This window comes from Cimex lectularius, unplaced genomic scaffold, assembly GCF_000648675.2.
Source record: "Cimex lectularius strain Harlan isolate CLEC.00 unplaced genomic scaffold, Clec_2.1 scaffold46, whole genome shotgun sequence".
In the NCBI taxonomy this organism is placed as follows: Eukaryota; Metazoa; Arthropoda; class Insecta; order Hemiptera; family Cimicidae; genus Cimex; species Cimex lectularius.
In genome coordinates, this window is record NW_019392654.1 from 890,808 (window position 1) to 906,335 (window position 15,528).

Sequence of the window (15,528 nt, forward strand, 5' to 3'; positions counted from 1 at the left end):
TTCGGCACGTGGATTGGTTTTGTCTTACAATTTCATCATCTTCAGTGTTAGGTCTGGGTGGTTTTTACAGAATGACAGCACAAACGTTGATAAAATTAACCCCTTGGCAAAAATTGCACTAGTCATAACATGGGCATAACGAGACAAATACATCGGACAGACAGGACGAAAAAGAAGGCAGATACAAAAAACAACTAAGGTCATTTGGAAACAATGATAAAAAAACGAACTATGAGACAATCACAGAAAACTATGACGAACCCTCAACAATGCAGACAAGGATGAAACTACTCCCGCGTCGTACAAACAGGACGAAAATGGATATTCTTGAAAATTGGTGAATATACAAACCTAGCTAAAAAAAAAACTCGTAAACACACAGATTACCAACACCTAACATACATTTATATGACCTTAAATACCAAACGAACAATAAAAACCCCAGACTTAATCGGCCCAACAAACCGACAAAGATTACGCCGATACAGTCCCGCTTCTTTTACGACTTTATAAAAAAAAACTTGACTTCGCAAAAATCACCCAGACTTAAACTGAAGATGGTGAAATTCCGAACGCGTCTGATAAACCGACCCGGCTAGGAAGTTGTTAACTTAATTTTATCATCAAGTCGTACTTTATGAATGGTGCGATCTGGTGAGATTCATATAAAAGAATGCTCACGAATTTCTTACTCTGTAAGAAAAAGGAGGCGTTATTTCTCTAGGCAGCCCCTACAACCGAGCTACAACATTACAACCCTTAATTAATTATTCAGAAATCGTGAGATGCGGCCTGGTGTGATGTAGTTTTCAGATTTTCTTTATCGTGCCATCGTTTCGATCTTTATTAAGATCATCGTCAGGGCCTGGGATTTACAAATATTGTTTACACTTAACAAATACACGTAGGATGTGGAAAAAAGTGAATTTACACAATGCAAAATATATTTTTTATATTCAATCAAAGTATTTCTACTCACTCAAAGTGTTTGTCTTCTGTGTAATTGTGCCAGCCTTGCGTGTCGTGTTGAGAGTGCCAGTGAGATATTGCTGTTTTATGTTTATATATGTTGGATTTTGATGGGGTGGGGAAGGAAGTCGGTATAGGAAAGACATTTTTGTATAAGGCGTCGGCTTCTTTGAGGTGAAAAGAGCCGACGAAGGGAAAAAACGTTGATAATGGTTCGGCATTTAATTATTATTAAACGAGATCAAAAATTTTTGAGTTTGAAAAAAATCTAATTGTGATGATTTGAAAGAAAATGTACAAAAACCACGGAAATCATTTAGTGATAGAATAAATTTAAAAATTTATACTAGGTTTTGCTTATAATAACGCCTTAAGAGCAAAACTCTGTTTAAAAAAAAATGTTTTTTAAGTTTTAGTGTCACTAAATTATTTTCCGGTGTTTTGGTCCATTTTTTTTCAAACCATTGAAATTAATTATTTTCTATTGAAACTCACGAATTTTTGATCTCGTTTAATTTAACTGAATTAACAAAAGTATGTAGCAATTCATATAAGGATCGATAGATAAATGTGTTTATTATTTACGTATTTGTTTATACATTATAGATAAAGACAATTGATGCATGAAACTATATGCATTCCTTCAAAAGCTGAGTAATGCACCATTAAATTAGACGAATATAAGATTTTGTATTTTCACCAAGACTACATAATTTAAAATTAATTTATTAAAAAATAATAATAAATTTGGCCAATCAGATCACTAAACATAATGGATTTAATAAAATTTTATCTTCAGTTATTTTTTATTTATTTATTTTTATTTTTTTAACGAGGGTTCCCAACAGCAGGGCTATATCAACCCTCGGGGTGCCGGTGTTTTTGAAAAAAGTATCGTTGTCGTATCGTTCTTTAAAAAAAAAAAAATCAAATTTGTAATCATTTAATTCGAATGCAGGGCCGCTGGATTCGAACCCGGGACCTTTACCTTGTGATGAGCGCCGTGTCACGCCTAAACCGTTGCGGCCATCGACGCCCCCGCCTTCAGTTATTGTATAGAGATAAAAACTGCCGGCCGTCAATTTGTTTTAATAATACATATTAGACTAAAATTTATTAAGGGGGATGCAATAACGACTATTTTTAACTTATTTTAACTTATAATAACCGACCAATAATTTTATTTAAAAAAATGGCTGATGGTCCATACAAAGGTTTTCAAAGTGTGAACAATTATGGTTAATTTAGTAGATTATGCATTTTCACAATCGATTTCGAGATATTTTCTATTTAGTTGAATATAAAAAAAATGTTGTACCAATAGGCAATAATAGTTTGTCTAATAGTACATAGTCTACAATAGTTTGTCAACAGTCTGTGAACAAAGATCGGTGGATTTGATTGTTTGTGGGATAAAAATAAGTCAATTGCAGCCATGGGGAAAAAAGGTCAGTTTGCCAATTCACGCCGTTGGCCAATTTTGCCTATTTCATGTAATTAAGTCAGTCTGTTTCAAAATGTCACGAACTATTTGCACGATCGGGAATCCTTTTTTCGTCGACTAATCTTCACATCAGAATCAAAACCGTTATTTCAAATTGACTCGGTTTGGAGACCTGTACATGTTTTTGTGCACGTATAATAAAATTTCGCTCAAACAAAACTAGATTTCAGGAAAAAACAGGCCAGAGATGTCGAAGCGAAAATCTTCAATTGAAGGCTAATATTTCAAATTGTTATAGGTCGAAGAGTGAGCTAGAAAAAGCGATTTGATTATAACAACGATTAACTAGATTTACGAGTTTAATAGGACTAGCAAAGCATACGTCTTATAATTTCTTAACATCGTTATGTACACTGGCCCAAACTGCACTTAGGCTAATGAATTCTCCTGTTAATGTACCCGAGGGTAGAACCGACTTAAGTTAATTTCGACGACAACGCCTAACTAATTTTAACTACTTGGAATGATAGGTGTTGAGATCTCAGCTGCACTTTCAACAATCTATACATCATTTCTTGTGCACGACATAGAATAATTTCACTCAATGCCAACTTAAACAATTACATGTAAACCGAACGTTACAATAAAGTGCGTCTGAGGGGGGGATTTAAGTGGGTTTGCCTCTTGGTGACGGAGGAATGAACTTTCTCTTAATCTTGATTAATGTAGGTTTATCCCTTTTTATAGGAGGTAACATTCCCATCACTCCTCCTTCTCATTACTGGGGTCTGAATTGAGTGGAGTTACTGAGATTGGTGACTTGGGAGTAACTTTTGACTCTGCGTGTTCATTTTCTCCGTGTGTTAATTTCTGGCCAAGAGAAATAGAAGCTTGGGGTTCCTCATAAGGAATACATCAGGTTTCCAGAATAGTGAATTAAAACGTTTATGTATTGGATTGGTACAGGGAATACTGTACCTTGTTTGATTTCCCTGGGGCTTAAATCTAAGATTAATCTACTTGAAGGTCTTCAGAGGACATTTTAAACACCTAATTTACAAGTTAGGACTTTAAAGGGATAATAATGAGTATGTCGAATGATTGAAACTGTGCAAAATGTTCTCCCTTCAGATCGCTCTTTATTGATGAGGATGTGTTTCTTGTGGAAGGTGATAAACGGCCATTACACACAACTTCGTCGGATTTCCATCCCCCCCCCAATGAACAACACATTTTTTCACCCAGTTTCTTAGAAATAATTACAGGAAATTAGTTAGGGAAATTAATAGGCACAATGACTTTAAAAAGTCTTTAATGAAATGTGTGACGTCCATAATTTAGATATATTTGGATCCTGTTCTAATGTATTTAAAAACGAAAACCGGAAATGCTTGTCCTCATGATTGCAATTAGTTTATTGATTTTGTTACTCTCGAAACTATTCGTATTTCTTAATTTTAAATATTGTAATATGATTGTACTAATTAGCGGGGGGGGGGGTGCACCGCCTTTAAGGAACAGTACACAATGTACATTTTCATAAGAATACGAACTGACTGATGAAGTTGACAGGTAATTAGGTGAAAAACAAAATGTTCATGCTTTAAGGTCACATGTTAAATGGATGTTAAATCGGTGCAATTTCAAATAATTTCTTGGTCTTTAATTGATTAAAAAATATACTGACAATCCAGTTAATTGTCAATAGTATAAACAACGGCCAAAATTTTTAATAAATAATTTTATTATTGTAGCGTTGAAATCAATCCACAAATATTTCAGTATATACATATATGCCGTGTGTTTGTAAGCAGGAACCGTTTCGGAACCAGATTGCAGTTCTAAAAAACTAGAAACAGACTATGCCATAAATGCATAGAAACGAGTGTTTTTTTTTTTTTTTATATGGAAGAGAAAATAAGGACCTCCGGATCCCCACCCACAAAATTCGGTCCATTCCCCACCGGCCGAGTAAGGTCTCTGAACTGAATTTTCGGCTCAGTCGTTACGGCGAGTCCTACCCCATCGTTCTTCAGAGCGGGCAGCGTTTTTCTAATCGGTCGGTGAAAAAGTTTGGCCGCGGATATAATTTACATTTAAATTTTTACAATCGCATTTGAAGGAGTGGCGTTATAATTTTATTTTAGTGACCCGGGATTAGAAAGTCTGAGCGAAATCAGATGACAATGGAATCATTTGCTTAAAATGGGTCTTAAAGTAAATGGGGAAGATTCAAACAAAGTTTCATTAAAATTTTATTTTTTGATACCATTAGACAATTTTTCATATGAATTTGAAGAGTGAGTTTAATATGTGTTGGCTAATTTTCGTGAACGTAATTTAATTTTTTTCTAATAAGAACAATTGCCACATTTCTGTTCTTGTCTGCTTCTGAAAGTGGAATACCATTGTACCATTGTAAGTTCAAAAGTAAATCAGTAGAATTGAGGTATAAAATAGAAAAATAAAAGTTCGTAATAAAGTATGAATAGTTAGTTAATTTATCGCTTTTTTATTAGAATGTTTATGCTCGTCGGTGTTCATGCATGGGTCCATGTTTGCGAAAACTAATACTTATTCATTATCCGACTAATTTTTCAATTTTAAATTTTGGTCCTTTTTAATGGTTTTTAAAATAATACTATTTTCAATTGTGTAAGTTTACATCCTGATTTCAATGCATAAGTCTTAAAAAATAATTTAAAAAAGGCCAAAAATGCGTTTGTATTGATAGAAAGACTCGCTCTCTCTAACAAAAATGAATACCTCGTAAAATCTCCTCAACTGGGATGTTCGATGTATATCAAACAACTTTTGGCCTGGAGTTCTGACAGATGTACGAATCTCGTCCTTGGTCACCTATGTATATATTCGTTATGAATTCCGTCTGGGGCGATTAATCTCTCACGGTCGCGGACTCGGATTTTCGAATGGTATTTTTTTTCAAGCGAAGGCCTTTGCGATTACGCGGATTACGCAAACTGCCGTCTCGACCTGCAATAACAGCTACAGCATCTCAAAATCGGCAACATATGCGATATCTCTCAACTGGAAAAGTATCAAAGAAACCTGAACCTTACTTATTTTCACTTTCTTCCAAGGCGAAAAATTCTCAAACAAGCTAATAGTTTTGAACAGTAAGGAAGAGGGAAATTTTAAATTTCGAAAGAAAAACGGATCGCGTTTCTTGAAACAGACATTATCGTTAAAAAAATTAAAAACAATTTTTATTATTTGGAGATCGTGAGGTGCGGTCTGGTGCGACTAGTTTTTAGAAAAACATTTTCTTTATCGTGCCAACGTTTCGATATTTATTGAGATCATCTTCAGAGCCTGTGATTCATAAGCATTGCTTGAATTTTACAAATACATGTAGGATGTGGGAAAAAAATGAATTTATACAATGCTAGAAAATTTTAGATTATAAAAATAATGAATTTCTACAATGCTAGAAAATTTTAGATAAAAAAAGGAATTTGTACAATGTATACATTTTTTAATATTTAATCTAAAATTTTCTAGCATTGTAGAAATTCATTATTTTTTATTATATTTAGATTAAAAAAAAATAATTTGCACAATGTATACATTTTTTTATATTTAATATAAAATTTTCTAGCATTGTAGAAATTCATTATTTTTTTAATCTAAAATTTTCTAGCATTGTATAAATTCTTATTTAATCTAAAATTTTCTAGCATTGTATAAATTCATTTTTTTCCCACATCCTACATGTATTTGTAAAATTCAAACAATGCTTATAAATCCCAGGCTCTGAAGATGATCTCAATAAATATCGAAACGTTGGCACGATAAAGAAAATGTTTTTCTAAAACCTACGTTAAACCTCACGATCTCCAAATAATCATTGGCTTACGGTCACTAAACACCACACAAAAATAATTTTTATATTTACTTTATGTATATTGTACGTTTCAAGGGACCATTGTCCCTAATATAAAGCAAAACGTTTTATTTATTTTTACACGCATTTTCGTCAATAAACATTATTATTATCAATATAATGTACACATTATACCTACTGTACAGTAATACTGGTAAGAGATTTAAATAAAAAAGTCGGAATAATTATTTTTGATCGATTTGGAAATTACGTTTGTCCTTCAGAAGTGAAACAATCGTTATAGATTCTGTCGTTAGTGTTGTTACAACGGAGCTATTCTTTGCCGGGTGGTTGGAATCCGAGGAGCTTCGCAAAATGGGATAAAAAAGGGTTCAATCAAAAGTCAATAGCACCAACATTTGGATATACCACGAGCTCAAATCAAAAGCCGGTCGACGAACCAAGGTGCTACCATTTGTAAAAGACTGGACCAAAATGGCTTTAACTATCAACCTAGTCTGCCGATTTTTGCTGTGTTGGTCTACAGATACATTTCGCCATCTTCAGTGATGGGTCTACGCGATTTTTGTCAAGTTAATTTTCTTTCATAAAGCCGTGAGAGGTCGGGGCATATTTCGGCATGTTTGTCTTCGGATCTTTTCTTTAACTGTATAATGTTTTGAGTGGTGCAAATGAAGTAAGTGAGCTGTTATAATTTGTTCGTTTACGAGTGTTTTTAGTGTGGACTGTGTTTCACTTCAAGTTTTCGAGTATGTTCATTTTTTTGGAAGAAAGGGACAAACTAAAACTACTTAAATATGGGCCACATACATCTTCGAAAGACTGGCACATACCAATCCGAACATTCATCTCCCAAATAATTATCAAATTATCAACCTCATTATTCTCCCATTATTTTTTATTTTTTTAATCTAATATTTCTAACATTGTATAGATTCATTTTTTCACATCCTACATGTATTTGTAAAATTTAAACAATGTTTATAAATCCCAGGCCCTGAAGATGATCTCAATAAAGATAGAAACGTTCGCACGATAAAGAAAATGTTTTTCTGAAACCTACATCACACCACCGCATCTCACGATTTCTGAATAATTATTAATTAATAATATAATTTTATCCGGTAATTGGTTAGTATAGTTACTGAATCAACCTCGGCACTCGTATTATGTATGCTTGTGCCGAGTCCAATATTATTCAAATTTAAAATATTCCGAGTTCCGCATAGCATAAACGGGTTTTAGTTGTAGCCAATTAAGAATATTTTACTAACAGATCTGTAGTAAATGAACTTAGGTCGTCTCATTTTTCATTCTCTAGTATACAAATATGAATAAAAAATAATAAAATGAAATAAATATCACGATACTGAATTTGCAATGGATTGAGGCATAAAATTTTTGTTTTTAACTATGGGTTATACGAGCCCTATGGATCCCGGGTTTTTGAAAAAAAACAACAACAACATTTCTAAGTATGTTGGGATGTTTATCTTATGAGTCGCCGTGACAATGCCTTAACCTTTGCGGCCACCGACGCACCCACAAAAGCGTTTAATCAATGTGTTGTAGGCAGATAGAAGCTGATACAGTTGCGAATGAGTGTGGTATCCCTGGTGGTTCTATTATCGGTTTTGGGGGTAGTAATCGATGGTCGATAAGGAAGCTCACAACAAATGACCGCAAGGTGATACAACATCGATGAGCACAGACTCTTTCCTTGACAACAGCCAAAATTCCGCTGTCCATACGAAATTTTTTTCCTCCTTCGAGTGTTTTCTAATATTTGACAGACATTTTGGTCCACCTGATGTTTTGTATATAATATATTTTCTCTTTGTTTATGGTTTTAATAAATAAAATAGATGGTTAGGGATGTATTATCCGTGACATTGTTTTTCTATTTCAAATCTTGTGTACAAAAATTAATAAATAACAAGAAAACAAACACCCTTATAAAAATAACAATATAAAACATGAGCTTAAATACCATGGGTGGTTTTAACGCTCGCACGTTTTAAATCTAAACACCTAATATCGAGAATTTGAGCATCATGAACATGTTTCATGCTGTCGATGGAACATTGCAAATGGACGCATTTGATTCCTGGAGGGACTCGAAGGAGGGAGAAAAACAATTAGAGATGTGGGTATCAAAGGGCCGTTGAACCTTGACCCAGGTCAGAGTGAATCCTACACCAATTTCTGTCGAAACAATATTTCGCAGATCTTTAATGCACAAGATAATTACATCTTGTTTCTGATATCGTTGTTAATTGCTATTGTTTGTTCTCAGGAGAAGATGTTCGAGACGCACGTCAGAATTTTGGGACTGGGTTCAACGAATTCGAACTAGGTGGGAGCTCGAGTACAGCTTGGTCAATTTATCGATTTTCTTCTTTTGTTTAATTATTTCTATCGAGTGCTTTAAGTTCAAGGTAGTATTGATTGATTTGCCGCTTTTTTTACTCTGAATAACTATCATTAGATCACAAAAATAGTAATTGGGCATTAAAACAGTAAACAATATTTTTATTTTAAATGACGGATTAACCTTTTTTTCTTTTCTTGATCATTATTTTTCATTATTATTGCTACCGTGCTTGTCGAATTACTATATTTTCTTTAGGAAAATAATTGTTTGAACGATTGAATAGTAATGTTTATTTTAATCAAATTATACTAGGTAGGTTGCCAAACGATTGGCACGCACAACATTTTCTGTAACGTTCTTCCTTTTTCCAACAATTTAACAGCAAAATTCCCAAACAATTCACAACATAACATTAACGTAAAATTATATTAATCCATATATGTATTTAATAGTCATAATTGACCTATTACTTATTTTAATTAATTAAACTTTTTGTCTGAGGTCTTGGTCGAAGTGAAAAAGCTAAAGTCACGAAGGGATTCGAACCTACGACCTTCGGTTCATTACACCGCTGGTCTAATCTCTTGAGTAAAAAGTATAATTAATAAAAACAATTAATGTAAGAGTTGATCACTATTTGAAATTTTGTTGATAACGGTAATGTAACTCAGAGAAACAAACCCCAGTTGTAAAATTAGTAAACGTAGAATAAGAGTAATTTTGATATTTATTAAATAGTTATGAGTATGTGCATACATACTAATTTTATGATGTATTAATTTTTTTTTGGGTGGGGCCTTTTGTTGAATCAAAGATTTAATTTAGCCTTTTTGTTAAAAGTCTATAAGGTTTCATTTATTTTTTATTATAAATTTTTTATTGATCAATATATGATTACATTTACATGATTGTCACAATACGGATTAATATTAAAATGTTGCAGATGAGGCAGCAGAAAGAAAATTCCAGGGGCAACCTCGGAGGAAATCGAATCGAAAGATCGAAGTCTACAACGCGGTTCCCAATTTAAAATATATTGGTTTTTTTGAACAATAAGAAAAATATTAATATAGTTAGAGTGAAACTGTGCTATCGAAAGGACTTGATATAGGAAAATATTTTACTAAAAGCGCAATATTTACTTACAAAACACACTTTTTTTTAGAATTTATTTCAAAGGTTTTATTAGTATTAGCCTTATTACGGTAAATTTACTAATGTATTGTTGAAAGATCACAGATGTGTGCACACAAGTTAAGACTCCGGGGCTGAGGTTGGCCTCCAACGCATGCAATACCCTAAAAATACATAACTTATCATATCGTTCATTCATCCCCATACGTATATGTGTATACCATTAACTTAAGCATGATGACGGATCCATAATAATAATAATAATCAATACGCATATTATATCATTAATTATGTAAGTTATTATTTATTTCGCCCGAAATATACTATAGACTAATTAAATCGAAATCAGGTAGCAATATTTCCCAAAGAAAAAGCCCCCCCCCTCCCAATATATGTTTTTAAAATATTTTGTCTTCCTTCCAATTTAACTTCAACAGAAATAAACATTCTGAACTCGTCTTTGAGAAAATCCCTTTCCTGTCTCGTAAGTCACGTATTTTCTGAACAAAGTATAATAAAATTGTGGAAAAGAAATACAATTTTTGGTAAAATAGGAAGGATGATGAATGAAGCTCCTTATTTTCTGCAAAGTTTGTTTACTCCATAATAATCTAACAAAGGTCTAGCCCAGTCGTCTTCATTTTTTGCAACCAACAACTGTCGCATTCAAAATTCGACTATTAATTCATCACTGGGCACTGACCAACTCTAGACTAACTGACTCACGACCAACCGATCAGAGTCAACCCCACTCCTCTAAACCACTGACTGCTCGGAGACTACCGTTTTTTGCAGCACTGGCTATTTACAAACCTCCCCAGAGGTATCTATATGAAGCTTTCTTCCCCTTGGCAGATACTAACCTCTGATTTCACTATTTTGCATTTCTTGAGCTTTATTTTCTTTGAAGGGGATTCGTGAGCGTCCAGGTAAACACGAAATGTGTTGCTTCGTCTATTACATATCCTCATTCTAATTGTTCAATACAGTTAATACAATAATCTTTATACATTTAATTATTAATTAGTTATACAAAAAATAAACTTCTCTCTACGTTTTAAATAATCAAACAATTATTGAACCTTATATGGATTATTCGAAAATTCTGAATATAAAACAAAGTTACTTTTACAATAAAAAGTCATACAATTAAAATTCAATTATATGATTAACAAATCTTTTAAAACAAGGTATTCTTCCTGAAAAGATTTTCTTTTAAAAAAAAATATACTTCTCATGACATATTTATTACACATACTTTATCAGTCAATTTTGAAAATGGTCGTTTTTAAATCTAGTCAGTAATCATCATCTCATTATATGAAAAAGTAAATTATAGAAGTCAAATTAAATTTGATGTAATTATATTTTTTAATTTTATAGTTCATAGGCCGACCAAGAAACTCGCCATCTTTACTTTCAGACAGCCCCCACACAAAGGCGGATCCAGAGTGGCAGAGATGGTCGGAGAGTCAGCATTCTGAATTTTACAAAAGACCATCCAAGGACTGTACATTACCACACTCACTACCTGTAACTGCAGTATTTCATCTGTTGACAATTTAATGCAATGTTATAACTGTACTGTATGACGGGATGTCCAGTAAATGTCTAACGTAGTATTCAAATGTTGCGAGTACTCGTAAGTGAATAATTTGACGTTAAGTAAGTAATTTGTTGTTGAATTCTTAATTAGTAGAAATCCGACAAGGAGACAAGCTTCCAAAAAGTTATTTGCACAAAGGCGCACTTAGGATTTCTAGCATAATAGTGGCGATAAGTGCAACATGAGGAATAGATACTCGGTTAAACAGTGACTCGACTTGATATATGGGGTCTACCGTAGTAATTGAAATCTCACGCGCTCTCGTACATGTATCTCCACTTAGCCTCCTAGGAGATCCTTCCACAAAACGAATTGCCGCTCTATATCTCCTGAAAAGATGCAAACAAAAAGGCTCGTAATCGACGTGTTGAAGAGGCTGCGGAAGGGGGTTGATTTAAAACACCACGAAATTGGAATTTTTTATTAAAATGAGCTTTACTTATTCTTCCTCTTCAGGATGGCATTTCTTTTAATCAATCACGGTTCAAAGTTAGTGTTTATTTAGACGATTTTTTCCCAGTTTCGGTGTACCCGTTGTACGGAACTTCAAGAAAGTAAACAGTTTTCTCTTTATTGAGCTGGTTCACACGGAAGGGAGATCGGTATAGGGAAGCCGTGCATTTCGAATTTGCCTAAACCCGGACGGTCTCGCCGAAGTCACGAATATCGGGAGCGATTTGTACTCAACCGTTGCGATTCGGCGATCACGGCTCCAACATCGAAATGAATAATGCAATACTCAATCAGATACAAAAAGAGAACGAGGGGTCCTAGACTTGTGACCCCTCTTTTATAAGAAGTTTCACATCTTTCGACTCCCAAAAAAGCCGAAAATTAATTGGCTTTCTAATTTGCCACTTAATTTGTCCGATATTCCCTAGTTCCCACTGGATGAAATTTCAGGATATGTTTCCGACCGAATTGTTAAAAAAATGTATGCAAACAACTAAAACGTTATTTCCGGGTGTAATTCAGGAGTAACACTGGAATGAGGTGAACCCATTCAGTTAATTAGCTTTCTTGGATAACTTTCAACATAAACGCGGACTATCAACTTTATTATGGAAATGAAGTCGGATTAGAAGTATAAATTTTTCTTTACTTGTCGTAAATTTATTTACACTAGGACAAATAATTTGTTTCTCATAATGTAAAACCAATGTTGGAATAATAGTGGTAAAATGCTGAATTTAATTTGGTCTTCTCCCATCAATCTATTACCTAAGATCTTACTTGTCCGATATTATTACCAAGTCAGACAAGGTGCAGATCTTTCCTCTTTCTTCCTTTTCGGGGCTGGAGTACCATAAGGAAGCGTACTAAGTCCTCTCATTATACAATGTACACTGCTGATATCCCTCTAAATCTTACCACATTCATTGCTACATTCGCAGACGATACATATATCCTTTCCTCGCATCAAAACTTAGAAATAGCTGCCTCCAACACCCAAACCCATCTAAACGGTATCAATCGATGGACCGAAAGATGGAGAATAAAAATTAATCAAAATAAAAGCATTCACACCGTCCGCCGCGTGACATTTCTAACAATCTTCTTTAACCATATGCGTATACAGACTGGTGACAGCGAAATATCTAGACATGTTTCTCGATAAAAGACTGGCATGGAACCCCCACACTAAACTGAAAAGAAAGGAACTTAACAAACGACATAAACTTCTTATACGTATACTAGAAAAATAATCAAAACTATTTTAGACTACTGTATTATATACTTTTGATCGATTTTATCCTTCTCCCATTCCAAAATAATTCAGTCCAAAATTCTGCGCAAGATGACCGATGCTCCTTATTACGTCTCGAACCTTACCCTACACACCGACCTTCAAATTCCTTTTGTCAAAGAACTCATCCTTTCCCGTTACACAAAATTCCATAATCCACTTGTCCAACAAATATGCTCCCTACATAATCCCGCCGGGTCAACCCGCCGTCTAAATCGACTGTGGCCAAGGGACGTACTTAAAAACAACTCGTATTGTAAATTATGTATACGCTTATGTGTATACATATGTGTATACGATTTTTTACTAACTGTTAATTTCGTTAATTAACATAATATATAACATTTGTTTTTGCATTTCCAGACGCAGGCCAAAATTTCGTACAAATAAATTTGAAAAAAATTGGTTTTGTTGATTGTCAGCCTAAACAGAAGACAGTAGTGATTGCTTTTAATTCCACTTGTTATTGTTGCCAATATGTAATAACTTAGAAGGTCTAGTTTCCTTGAAAATGTACTTGTTGTAAAATGATCATTTACTTTTTCGACATACTTATGAAACATTGCCTTTTCTTTATCAAATATCATTTTACACAACTTCTGATTCTCAAAATTTTATTTCGTGAAAGAAACCGGTTGTTTGATAAAGTTGAAAAATAAGTGCTAAAAAGGAATAAGGTTCCATCCTTATAAAAGGTCAGTTTACTTCCTTTACGGTTCCAAGAATATTCTCTATGGTTAAATTATCCTTCCATCACGTGACATAGGTACAAATGGATTTTCAGCCATCTCCACACATTTTCTTTAAAAGACGAAAATCTTTAGTGGAATCATTTTGAGAAACACTAATTAACAGGGACGTTTGTGGTATAAAAAAACACCAAAAATCATATCCGGGCAATTACGCTATTTTATTCTAGATGTAGAGTTGCCCGTTAATGTCTCATTGCATTGTGCATTTATTAAGGGTGTATTTATTTGTATTTTTTAAAGCTTGTTTTAATAATAAAACTAATATTGAAATAAAGAGATCAGGGATGAAGCCATATAGGATAAAAAAAACCACTTCATGTTCACCTCTCCTGGTGGTTTCCATTGAGTTATCCGGCCCCATGTCCATGGGATCACGTGTCCGAATTGATTGTTAAGTTTTTAAAATAATTTTTCAATGTCCTAAGGAAGGGCTTAAATACAGCCGAAAGCTCGACAGCAGAAAAACAAGTGGTTTTTTTCACCTACATGGCTTCATCCCTGGTCTCTTTAATTCAATATTTATCATGAAGGCCGATACTACACTCAACGATAATAAAACTAATTGCAATTCACCACGACAAAAGTGCGGTTTACATTACTTCAACATCAACGAGGGACAAATTACCCTCATAATCTATCAATGAATGTGAATGTATAATGAAATTCGAATTCAATAAGGTAGGCAGGTAAAAAGGATGACATATTAATCATAAATTTCAATTACGTTAATAAAATAAGATTTTTTGCCGCCTTAATATACATTAAAATCAACGATTATTTGGAGATCGTGAGATGCAGTCTTGTGTAATGTAGGTTTAGAAAAGCATTTTCTTTATCATGTCAACGTTTCGATCTTTATTTTGATCATCTTCATGGCTCCAAGTATGTGATTTCTGTGTAGATTTGTCACAGTTGTGTGCCGTGTTGCAAGTGTGACAACCGTGACACATCTACATAGAAAACACACTTTTTTTCCCCTTATGCATATTAACCATGGCGAAAAACACACTTTGAGCCCTGAAAATGATCTAAATAAAGGTCGAAACATTGACATGATTCGCCTCCCTCTGTTAGTTTTCAATACCATGCTCATTATTAATCATATCGAAGAAAGATTATGACAAAATATATAAGTATATATATACAGGGTGAATTGCTACTCGTGCTACAAACTTCTCCAGTAGATTCTTCACCCTAAAATGAACAAAAAAGTTCATATTGTCCATGGTCCGATTCTCAACCATTTCAGAGTAATTTCGCTTTTTATCGATTTTGAAAGATATCACGTCCTGGCGTCGGAAAATCGTGATATCTTTTAATCTAAACATTTCTCTTAAAATCTATAAGCACCGTTGAAATCCCCGTTAATTTTTAGAGAGAATCAAAATCATAATTCCATTGAAATTTTTTAATTTAATTTAATGCCCATTTAGTATGTAATGCTTAAGAAGTTTACAAACAGCTAGAAGGTCAAGGAAGAAAGACCCAAACGTTTTGCCACCTTCATCTTCTTATTGAAAAATTAACGGGGATTTCAACGGTGCTTATAGATTTTAAGAGAAATGTTTAGATTAAAAGATATCACGATTTTCCGACGCCAGGACGTGATATCTTTCAAAATCGATAAAAAGCGAAAT

General features: G+C 33.7%; 1 long non-coding RNA gene across 1 annotated transcript; it reads left to right on the top strand.

Moving 5' to 3' along the window:
• Positions 1-4,478: 4,478 nt before the first annotated feature.
• On the top strand, positions 4,479-9,633 carry LOC112126146. The gene is made up of 3 exons (XR_002909798.1): positions 4,479-4,831; positions 8,575-8,634; positions 9,596-9,633. It is a non-coding gene; the product is annotated as an uncharacterized LOC112126146 (long non-coding RNA).
• The last annotated feature ends 5,895 nt before the right edge of the window (positions 9,634-15,528 follow it).